Source organism: Parus major, chromosome 1A (assembly GCF_001522545.3).
Source record: "Parus major isolate Abel chromosome 1A, Parus_major1.1, whole genome shotgun sequence".
NCBI lineage: Eukaryota > Metazoa > Chordata > Aves > Passeriformes > Paridae > Parus > Parus major.
Window position 1 is genome coordinate 24,984,151 of NC_031773.1, and position 12,444 is coordinate 24,996,594.

Genomic DNA, 12,444 nt, shown 5'->3' on the forward strand with positions numbered 1-12,444 from the left:
CATCATGTAAGACCACAGGGAAACCAGATGTACCAGGATTCTCCCACTGTGTCTAGTGAAACTCAATCCCTGAGGTATTAAAAGGTTATGGAAAAAAGGGAGCAAATGCAACACATGTATGCTAATGTACTAATCCTCTTTTTGGAGTGGAATTTTTAGAGATGGGTTTATGGGGCTAGTACTGTACTCCAAATGGAATTCAACTGCTTCAGTGTAAAGCCCCAAATGTGAATTATGTCAACTCCTGCCCAAGTCAACACTGAAAATATTAAGATTTGACAGGCAGAATGAAAGACCTTGTTGCACACGGAGTTCCCATTGGCATCAGTGGGAGTTTAGGACAAGGTCAAATACAAAATACAGCTTTGGATGCAAGAAGATACATTGATAGGATGGAGGGGTCCCTGCATTGGACCAGTAGAGCACCTTGCACCAGATGGTGCTCATTGGGAACTGCAGCCATGTTAGTCTCCATCTACATCTCCTTCCTTAGAAAAATATTAGCTGAATTATTTATTATGATAACTGAATGCCAAATTTTCATCTGGTTTAAAAACAGCCTGAAGTTGCTGAAATCAGTGCAGTCATCCTGATTTAAATTCATTTTGAACAGAAAACACAAGAGGCTTCATTCTGACCTTGCACCAGCCCTTATACTTCTGTGTAACGCAGTAGAATTATTCTTGATTTCCATTTATATGAAAATCTAAATTGGTTCTTAAAATAGATCCTTTTTTTTTCTCTCAGTCTGCTACCAGTAAATTATTTGACCTACATCTTAATAAATATTAGGAAAAAATTATTCTCCCCACTCTTATTCCACAAATACACTTCAGAACTTGTGTATTCAACTTAGCCTCTACTATTTTGCCCCCCCAAGATTTATCAACAAAGGCAAAGGAAAACCCACAAGTCACCCCACTCTCAAGGACACCATACTAATATAAAGTGCCTCTTTGCACACTTTCAATATATGTGTGCCATACATGACTGATGTACATCTGCTTACCTTTCTGCCTTGTTGTTCTTACTATTTTAGTAATAAAAGCAATCTGTGTTTGTGTCAAACTGTTCCTTAGGAACTCCTTTCGCCTAGTCTACATGAGATTCTATGTATTAAATAAGAACTTCATAGATTTTCTTTTCCTGTCCAAAAGTAACACTGAAATCCCAGTAAAAAGGATTACATACTCTCAATTTCAGAAGGGTTAGCAAGGCAATTATTATACATATAGATAGAAATGTAAAGGACTAGAAATCTGAATTTTTGAGTTTTTCCAGAGGTTTCTCTGCTTAACTCCCAATAGATTTAATAGGAATTAAGAATTAAAATCCCTTCTACTTCCAAAGGGATACTGACCTTCCTGTAATGAATGTAAAGTATGTGATCACTTTATGTACAGTACCAAAATAATTTGAAATTGACTGTACATAATAATTGCCAGTTTGCTGCCTTAATATATCATAATGTCAACTGTTGTAACTCAGGACAATGAAAGTTGCCTAATTCAGTGTAAAATACAGGTTTTGGGAAATAAATGTCATAGAATCAGGGCAGAGGCACTGACAGACGTACCTTAAATATATTCTTTCACGCAGTAGTAGCTAAGCAATTTGGTCAGTAAGAATTCTATATCCTCTTAGAGCACTGGGTTTTTAATTTTTCGTTATGTGGTGCTGCAACCCCGCTTTCCTTTTGTCCTGTGCTTCAGAAGTTGAACCCTGGTATCACAAGAATAAATTCTTGTGGTATCACAAGAAATAAATAAAAAGTAAATAAACTTCATGAGTGAAAAAAGTGTGGTTTTAATTTTTGAAATAGTTAATTCCTGTCATCTGCTTACAGTAACTGTTTCTGGTCTTATTACAAAGGCAGAGAAAGATGTAGTTTTTATGAAACTGGGACATTTGTAAAGAGTATTTTAAGTAGATACCTTTCTTTAAACTTACCACCAAAGTAATAGAAACACATAAACTACACTGGTTCTAGAAGTTCCTTCTAGGATGCTCACATTGAACAGACCAGAACAAATCTTCCACCAAGGTAGAGAGGCTTAAAAAATCCTTTCTCAAAACTGCTATCTAATGCACTTTTTTTCACATCACAGCATACCTAAGCCTTAAACCATAATGCTGAGTCAAAGTCTACTAGACTTGTATCTCTTTATTCATTCTATTCTAGCACTTGGAAGTTCAGTGTTAAAGACTCAACATATTATTAGTACAAGCAATTATTCATCCTCTTACTCTTGTATTTTTCAATTTCAGAAGCCCCCAGGCATGAATTAACATGTAGGCCTTTTATATTAAAAAGCATTATTTTGCTTTCTGTTCTGAAAGTGTATCTGTTCACTAGAAGCCATATTTAAATATCCATACCTCCAATTAACAGATTTTTAAGTAAAAGTTAAAGAGCTTAAGGGTTGAAAACCTAACTCACCTTAAAAGAGTTTTAATTTAAGTATGTTCATAATTGTATTTCAAGACTGCCAAGTATACCAGAAGTCTGAAAGTTTCATAATTAAGGCCTTTACTTTCACTCTCTCCAACTTCTCACTGTATCCACCAAAGGTTATCCCAGCTCCATTTATTGTCTAACTAGGTTTGCCTAAATTGGTCAAAAATTAATTTGAATCTAACCCTGTAATTCCACTAATTTTATGTTTTCAACGGTCTCTGTCTGGCTGTGAAGGTAGAAAATAACTTCTTACATTCTGGCAACAAGTTTTTCTTCTTATTTCTTATGTCTTACTCCAGAATGGTCATTAAGATACCTTCCCTTTTTAAATTTTTGCTTCTCTTCCCTTTTTCTACGTCTCTCCCAGCATCACCAGGCTTTCCCAAGATGTGATCTATGTTTTGGTAACTAATCTACATGGGAATATAAATCATCCTTGAGCAATTGCCACCTCTTTATGTATGAAGGTCTTCCATCTTATTTCAGCTTGCCAGCATTTCATTGTGTTCCATGGCTGGCCTTGTGGCAGTGTCCTTTGAAAATTCAGTACACTAAAAAGGTTAGGAGACACAGCATAGACCATGCAGGTTGAAACAGATATATCTTGAGGACCTGTAATTTCAAAGAGAATTCATAAGTTTTACATAAATTCTTCAAATCGCCAGTTTTGTTATGCATGCATATTTATGAAGAGATATTATACATAATAGACAGATACAGTATATCAACTAAATGTTCTGTTAGCTTTTGAAGCATTACATTAATACCAAATTTACAATGCAGCACGGAATTACACAACAGGTATGTTTTACTTGGTTACTGCTGGTACTGTACTGTGAGGAGCTGGTATGTTGACTCATTAAAAGAGCATATTTTTATCCACGTACATATCTCAGATTAGGAAAACTGGATTAATAGTATTTGGATCTCTTATTTCCACTTTTTGTTTTAATAATGGAGAACAAATAAGTACAGTGAGACTTAATGAAATTATGCAATGAGGAACTGTAAGAGCTTAAGAGGTGGTTTAATTATCTAAAACATTACTTGAGCAGAACTCAAAAAAAGGACCCAGACATCTCTCACTGCAGCAACAGAGACTTATCAGTGCTAACTTTTCAATTGACATTTGACATTTGCCCTTCAGACGTGAGATCACAGGCTTTCCTTTCACATAGAACAGACCAAGAGTGTGCAGTGCAGAATCCCAGTGGTCCAGATGTCAAACAGAGCAGAACCTAAATGTCTTGCTTCCAGCAATGTCCCTACAAGAGTCTGAGCTGAGTGGTGTGTTCAGGTAACTGCACTCAGCAGCAGTGCCGAGTCCAGCCAATGCCCAAATGCTGCAGGAAACCCAACTTTTTTTCCACTTAGTACTTACTGACATTGTAAAAAATAAAGATCTGGAATTCAAGCCCAGTCTCCCACCTCCAAAAAAAGTTCTCTAAAGTACTAGATGGTACAGTCCTGGAAAGCATGGTCTCCTGTTTATCCTGGACTCTTCAGAGTCCATAAAAATGCAAGAGCAATGAGAGAGGGAGAGTGGGATGTGGGCAAATAAGACTGACTTCCATGTTTGCTTATTCAGATACCTGCCTCTTAGGGCAAGATTTAGATCCAGGTCTCAGCTCCATAGCCTGACATTATGTAATAAATCAGAAAACAAAATACAACCGGCATTAAACAATCTGTGTAGCTGGAATCAGATCCCATGGATTTCTCCTGCCAGAAGACTGTCTTCTCTGGTACAGTGAAACATCCTGATTCTGCTCAATGTTTCACTCTTTACTTTAAATACCACACTCAAACATTGCCTGACCACATGCAAATACTAGTCCAATTTAGCAAAAGATGCTGCCATTTCCTACTATTAGGCTTGACTAGTTTTGTAGGTGACATTTCAAAAAAAAATGTTTATTCTTTCATACCTCCATGAAACAGGCAATGCAGTGGTAAATTAATATTTACAGTTTTAGAGTTACATCAGAGCTGCATTCATGCAGTTCCTCCTACTGTGCCCTCACAGTGCTGTTCTGATAATATCTGCAGAATTCAAACTGTTGTGTTTCTTAACAAGATGACCTACCTTTATTGAGAGAGATTGTTCTCTTCATCTCACAAGTACAAAGCTTATTTCTCTTTATTCTACATATAAATAAGATTATTTCATGTTTAATATCCAACAAACTGACAAAATGGGACCATGGCATAAGGTTCTAGGTATCAAATTATTTGCAGTGAACAGTTAACAGCTGATCTGACATGAATATCCAAAACTATTTTCACTTTCTAGATCATAAGAGCTGAAGCTTGGCAGTAGAACATATAATTGTGGTAACTTGCAAAACAATATTCACCCTCCACCTGAGACATTACAGATTTGACTCTCCATTGTCTTAACCTTGTGCATTCAAAGCAATTATCATTCAGCAGTATGTAAAGCAATTTATATTTTCTTTGCAGAGCTTTAAATCAATACAGAGTCATTAAACACTATATAACACACGTATATGTATATAATATCCACCCATCCATATATATATATATGTACACACACATATATATATGTATGTATATATGTGTGTGTGTATGTGTGTGTGTGTATATATATATGTGTATGCATGTTTATATATCTATATATATATATATATAAAAAATGTGTACACTGTATGTATTAACTTAAAACTTGAACAATAGGTTTGTAGGATGGCTAATGCCTAGATGTGAACTGGTCATATCAGCAAAAAATAAATATCGCTTACATTGACACTGTTAATTTTTGTCCCTAAGCACAGCCTAAAAGATGGCTTTGAAAGATGTCAGTGACAGTTATCCTATTTTATCCTATTATTTTTAAATCCCCCCTCAGTATATTGCTAGAAATAGAAAATTCTATTGTCAAATAGTCTCTCTAATCCTACAACATACTGTCCATTCCATGGTTCACCTCTAACATACCTTAAAGATAGCAGAAAATGGAAGTATTTATATATCCCAGCTCTACAAAAATGATTGATTTGACATATATCCCTATGCACTGATAACAGTCATGCAAGTAATTCCATGAGCACAGGGAGAAATGGTGCAGTAACTGCAGAAGAGGCAAGAGAAGCTCAGCAGTGTGGCCGTGGGTCAGTTTGATACTGAACAGTCAATAGGATGTGCAGCCTGACACAAAACTAGCATGGCCTTTGCTACCTGCCATTCTGCCCCGGATGCAGAAACCACGCAGTGACATTTCCAGGGTCCTGTCTGGCTGCACAGCTGAGCATAGCCAAGCCTGGTCACCAAGACACCTGAATGAGAAAGGGATTAAGACTCCAGGTCGTGACCAATTTTGACCAGCAGATGAATCACTGTATGCTGAAGCCTCAGTTACAGACCAGGGTCCCTAGGGAGTGGTGGCCAGTCTGAAACTGGAGGCCAGCCAAGGGGAAAAGGTAAACTCTAGGACAAGCAGCCAACACCTACATTCACAAAATTTATAGGAACCTCACCTGCCTCTGAGACCTCTCTGCTCATGTATCAGACTTCACTAAAATCAGCCTTCAGGTTTAAAGAGAAGGAAGGGAAGAAAAATGCATAAATTCACTTAGGCATTATATAGCTTCATGACAGAAGGTACATGAAAAATAATGAACCATTATCACTCCTTTCATTAGGCCCCAACTACATCCTAATAATCTCTAGTGAACCAACAGCACTAAAAGAGATGGGAGAACAACCTGCTAACCCAGCCAAAGAATATTCTGCATATATCTATACATGCTGGAAAACTATGAAAAAGCTTGGGATAGACTAGGTTTACATAAGAGGTAAAGTTATGTGCATCTCACATAAGTCTGTCTTTGCTTTATACTGGATGCATAAAAATGTTGGACACAACTCAGCTGGAAGAAGTCATCTCTCCCCTGTCTCTCAAGCATTTTCAAGTTTGTCTCTCAAGGCAAGCATTCTCTTCTGTAATGTCACTAACCCCATTCATTTTGCTCCACAGTGTTCCACTGGCGCCTGTAATGGTGATAGGAAAAATGTGTTCCTGAATGCTGTGATTGGCACTGTTAATGACCATGACACTGCAGAGCTGCTCTATGCTTCAGCAGAGTTAGCTGATTTCAAGACCTGAATTTCCATTTAGCAAGGTAAACCAGGAATATTGTATTGCTGTGGGAAAGCATTTTACTGAAAATCAAATGCTAAAATCGCACAGACAAAAGGACTATGAAACATAATACCTGAGAAGGGGTGAGGTGCACAAAAACCACAAACCACTTTGTTTAAGAAAGAAAATCTACAAGCTTTCTAAAGCTACCAGACAACACTTCCAAAATCACTGTAACAGATTCCCCTGCTGCAGAAAATTAACAGAGCTTTCCATGTCAGTGGTGCTGACTTGCAGGAAACCTTGTCTTGTATGGGAATGCTCCCCTTCTACCTAAAAGACAATGATACAGTGTCATATGGTAAGATAGGAGAAGAGTCACTGAAGAGGCCAAGGTTGCTTGGCTGTGCACCAGAAATAAAATATCATTAGCATGACCCTGGGTCGGTGCTCCCAATTCAACTTCTAAATCCCAGAATACTTTCTACCTGTTTCTCACCAGATTGTTTTCATATTATTTGTAAGATAAGCCTCACACAAAAAATCATGCTTTTCACCCATTGGTGATTTAGTCATGAATTCCTAATGTGTTCAACTACTTTCAAATATTTTGGTTGTTGAATTGTACCACTGTGATGTATTCGCATTACCGTATGTCGTGCAGAGAAAAACAAATAGTGAATGGAATGTACTTACAGTAGTTGAAAGACATATTGTATTGTAGATTATACTAAAAGATCTAAAATTAATTGCATTAATTAAACAGCAGATGAAAATACATTAAATAAATGAATCACTATTTCTGTAAGACTATTCCTTGTGTCTATGCATATGCTTCAACAAATCCCATCTACAAGATTTTTAAGGAATGGTATTTTATTTTTTGTATAGAGAAAGAATAAAGTATTCTCCCTCCTGTTCCACATTCAATTACCAAAACACCAACAGGCTTTCTGGCATAGAAAGAGAGTGAAGAGTCTGGATATAGAAGGAACTCTATAAGCTTGGTTCACATTCTCTTGATGTTCTGGCAAGAGGTTCTTTCTCCTCCCTAGGTGTGCAGGTAAAAATATTCTTCCTGAGGTCAGCAGATCAGGGTCCTGCTGTAGGCACTGCTACTGAGGCATCTTTACAGTGCTGCCCATATTAACCAAAACTGTTAATGTAATAAGAATTTCAATGCTTCCCACAAGCAAAACTGCAAGTTCAGAATAATTCACACTTAAAGACTTATTATACATACATACAAAATAATGACCATCCTCCACTATGAAAAAAATCTACCCAAACAACCCAAAACTTGAACTAAACAAGTTACATAAAGATTACATATTGAATATTACATTATTTACATATTTGCATGGAGAGATCCAAGATGAAAGTATTAGAGAAATACTCAAGTGTTCTCAACCATTCAAAAATACTATCTCAACAAATGTATCTTCTTGAAACCACTTCTTCAGATACTATGAAGTTCATTTTTCTTTCCTTCCATGGAGCTCAGTCATTGATCTGCATTACTGTGGATGTGACTGGCTTTATCTTTTTTAAGTTATCACTCATCCTTGGCTGTGAAAACAAGCATTTTGGTAATTCTTCAGCACAGGACAATACATATATGGTGCACAAACAACAGAGACAGCATATGAACCTTTCTTTGACTCACTAATACTCTTTTTTCTTTTTTCCCTCTACTCATATATGTAAAGCCACCATTTCTGAAGTCCAGCAATTTAAAAATGCACCTTATCTTTCTGCAGGCACAAGTAATTAGCAATGAAATTTAACATTGTTAATTACTCATGGCCACCATCAAGTTAATTTTCAATTTTAACTACCTGATATGCAAGTGAAGTCAAGTAATTCCATGTCCACACTACCTAAATTGCACAATAACTAAACTTATCGCTGCAACACTGATGTAGCAGTTTATCTACAAAACCTAGATGCAAAAAATGTGTCCAGTCTTTCAAATGCAGTCCTAGTGAACAAACTGGTAAAAGATATTTAGAAGCCTAAGGATACAGGTAAGGATCTAAAGGAATTTTTAGAAGCATGTAGACGCCTCTCTCCCATTAGAGTCACACAGAGCAGTTTTCCTCTGCAAGACAAAACATTATCCATATGTTTGTCAAATAAGTGTATTTGCATTTAAATCTTCATTTATTCCTTTGTAAAAGTGCAATATAGATCTACTTTAAAGAACCAAAATTAATTTTCAAAGGCAACTATGAATTCTTTCATACTGAATTAAATGTTTTTGAGAAATATTTATAAAACATCACAGGGTGTGGCTAAATGTTAACATTAAAAAATGTAATTATTATCCTTAAGAATTGTTATAGTCAGATGAATGTAATTTTGTTGTAGGTGAAAACATGCATCACTTATGTAGAGACCACTAAAGAAATTTTCAGTGTGGAGTGAAATTTATGTTTGTGTCAAGAGCCAACCCAGGAGCCAGACACTGCCAACAAATGTCATTCCTCTGAAAACACTTTACTAAGGATAAGAACTAAATATATTGCAGGTGACATTCTCTATTGTGCAGGGGTCCCACACAGGTCTCTGTATTATATAAGTTCTACTTAAATACTACTCCAAAGCTGCACAGATCTACTGCATGGGCAAGAAAGTTCTTTTGAAAAAATTCCTTGAGCCCTTTGAAAAGGATGAACTTTAGTAGCATCTATCACAGTTTCTCAAGCAATACATAAATCTTGTGCTGGCCTCTGCACAGGGGTGGGCACATCTTGTAGATTAGCTCTCCTGTGTTGTAGAAATATTGGAAAATCCTACAGCACTTAAATTTACATTATGCAGAATGGGTTGACATTGCATATGTACAAATTTTAAGACAGTAAAAACATTAGTTACTGAAATGTTCAAGACAAAAGGGACTTGAGTATTTTAGATTTTAGCTATTGACAACTTCTGGCCCTGTGCTGAAATCCTCATTCCACTGAAATAATTGAGAGACATTACTGACCGTAGTGAGGACAATATCTCACCCCATCTTTCCAACTGGCATCACTAGCCTTTCTTCTTACACAGTATCAAACTCAGACTCCATTAGTGAGATTTCTCAGTGTCAGACTCCTCAAAAACCTCTTCCATTCTGAGGAAAAGGTTCAAAACACTGGGAATCATCCAGCATCCTCACCTGGTTTACAACAGTAGTACAAAATTTCAGGGCACATATCCTCAAAAGAAATAGATGGCAAGTACCCCAAATGCCGCTTACACACCAAAAAATTCCTCTGCAATAGTTTTAACTGTGCCCCATTTCTGCACTCAGGTTCCTGGCTCCTTGGCCCTGTGCACCCAACCATCACCTCGTAGGAGTGAACTTCCCAGACCTGCAGATGATATCAAAGACTGAGAATATCAAAGTAGGGTTCTCCAAAAATACTGTCTTGATCTGGAAATGGACATAGTGGATCTAATTCACTAAAAGTGTTCCTTGGTCATTCTTAAATATAACCTAATTTTGAAAAAAAACCAAAGACTTGCAGTACAGAATCCTCAGTCACCACCAACAACACTGAGTATTTCACCAGTTATTTTCTTGACCATGATAATTAAATAACTCAAACAGGAGAAAATGAAAGAGCTCTATACCATAGCTCTCAAGAACTTTATAGTAGAGTTGTCCAAACCTGGAATGGTTTTCATCTTTGATCTAAATCACAAAATCAGCGAAATTGTCTTTCTTCTCTCATTTTCTAGTGAAAGTTCTAATCAATCTGCTGGTAACTCTAATGAGGTACATGAAACCTCTTGTGCTTGTGCTTGTACCCCACTTACATACTTTCCTTCTACCCTTCCTTTATGGGGCAGAGCAGTACATAAGTAGGAAAATTGAAAAAAAATAGTCAAGGAAAGATATTTATTTCCCTAAGAGTAATCACTTCTTCTGATATGCTTGTTTGGGATCACAGGTCCTCTGTGTTTTGGAGTCTCCTTTGTGTTGCCCTTAGAGTTACGCCCCTTATACTGTGTGGTGGGCAATTTATTAAAGATTTAGGATCTTTTCTTGTGTCAAAACCCCAAGAAATTCTTCTTAGCTACCTCTAATCCACTCACTTTGCAACATGGGCTGCCTCACACTTTTTTTCCTGAAACTTTCATATCTCTAGGGCAGCTATTTTGAAGAACTAGTTAGCACAGATGTCATCACCTGTCCTTACATAGCTCTTCTCCCTGCCTTCCAATTGTTCTTGCTTCCTGGAGCCATCTTTGTCTGACATCTGCCTTCACCTTCCAGATTCTCAGCCTCATGACTCTTGGATTTTTTTTCCCTAAGTGGAGGATGTGACCTGCTACCTGTGCAACAGTTTAATGAGACATTATGTCACCCCAGTCTCTTACTTTGTGACGAAAGTTTCTGTTGACTGACTCTACCCTTACAACAAACAGAATGGAGTTCAAGCCATATGATGGACCTTAGATTTGTGTCTCAGAATGAGATAACCTGTTCCCTAATGCATCTATTTCTCAGCAATTTCTATGATAGGAAACTAACTTTGTTATGTGGCACTTCAATCTTGATATCTGTATTTTGTTGAACAAAATTAGAACACTTGTTCTCAGGTTATGCCTATGAAGACAAATGGATTTATGCTGAACTGGTGGTTGAACACTGAATGGATTCTGAAGTTCACAGATTACTTCTAAGTAGTTTGCTACATGTCTAAAAGGAGAGCAAGTTTTAAAATGTTATATAGCAACAAATTTTGTAACATCTCTAAAAGAAAGCCCAGACAGAAAAAAGTTAAATCCTACGGCACTGGATCTATTTTTTTTTACAATGATGATTATGTTGCATTGTTTATTCCTAAAAACATCATCATTCTTACACATATCAGAGTGTATTTGGTCCTGACCATGACCATACTACAGTCATTCAGTACCACATATTATAAATCTTCCTAATCCTACATTGCAAATGTTTCATTTTCATGCATGGCATTTAGAGAACTCTTTGCTATATTAGACAGATCATTAAAGATACTTCCTTGCCCTTCACATTTTAAGAATTACTTCAAAGGTCATTGTTTGTGTCACTGTGGCTACATATATTTAACAACAAAGAAAGGATGCCTGGAGGATCTCTGCATAGCTTAGGTGATTGTGACATGAGAAGTGCAACTTGTACTAACTTTAACAACCACACAAAATGTCAGTTTTTCAAAACGGAGCTAACACCTGCCACCCCATAGAAGGACACCATCATATCCTCATAATTACATTTGCAGAAAAGAATTTAAAATCGTGTGGTACCTAAGCTTTGTGTCAGTTTTCTGCCCAAGAATAAATTTTATCTGAAACAAGTCACATGGTTAAAATACTGCAATGTTGGTTTTAAATAAGTGTATTTTCCAGTGGTTGCAGACCTCTAGGCTTGGTAAGGATACTACTGAAGCTAATTTTGTGGTTTGGCAACCAATTCCAATGCCTTTTAGTGAATGTCAAAAAAAAAAAAAAAAAAAAAAAAAAAAGAACCCAAAACTGACAACAGCCTTAAAAAATGCCTGTAGTCTACGAACGGGCTCACAGATGTGACACACATTATGAATCAACCCTATAAATCTGTCCCACAGAAGGATTTATTCTGGCTTGAATGGAAGCTCCCAGCAAAGAAGTTCCTCAGGATCCAAATCTCTCGACCCAAAACAAGCTGTTCCTCAGCTGCCTTGCAGCCAAAGCCAATTACTCTTGGGGCACGGCTTTCGTGTTCCCACTTCTCCCGGATAAACTTCCATACAAACCGAAGAGGCGGGAGGGCGGAGGGATCCCAACCCTTCCCGCTTCCTCCCGCTTTTGCCGCGGTGGCACCAGCGAGGGTCAGTGCCAGCGGGTGCGGGGGCCGGCGGGAGGCCCC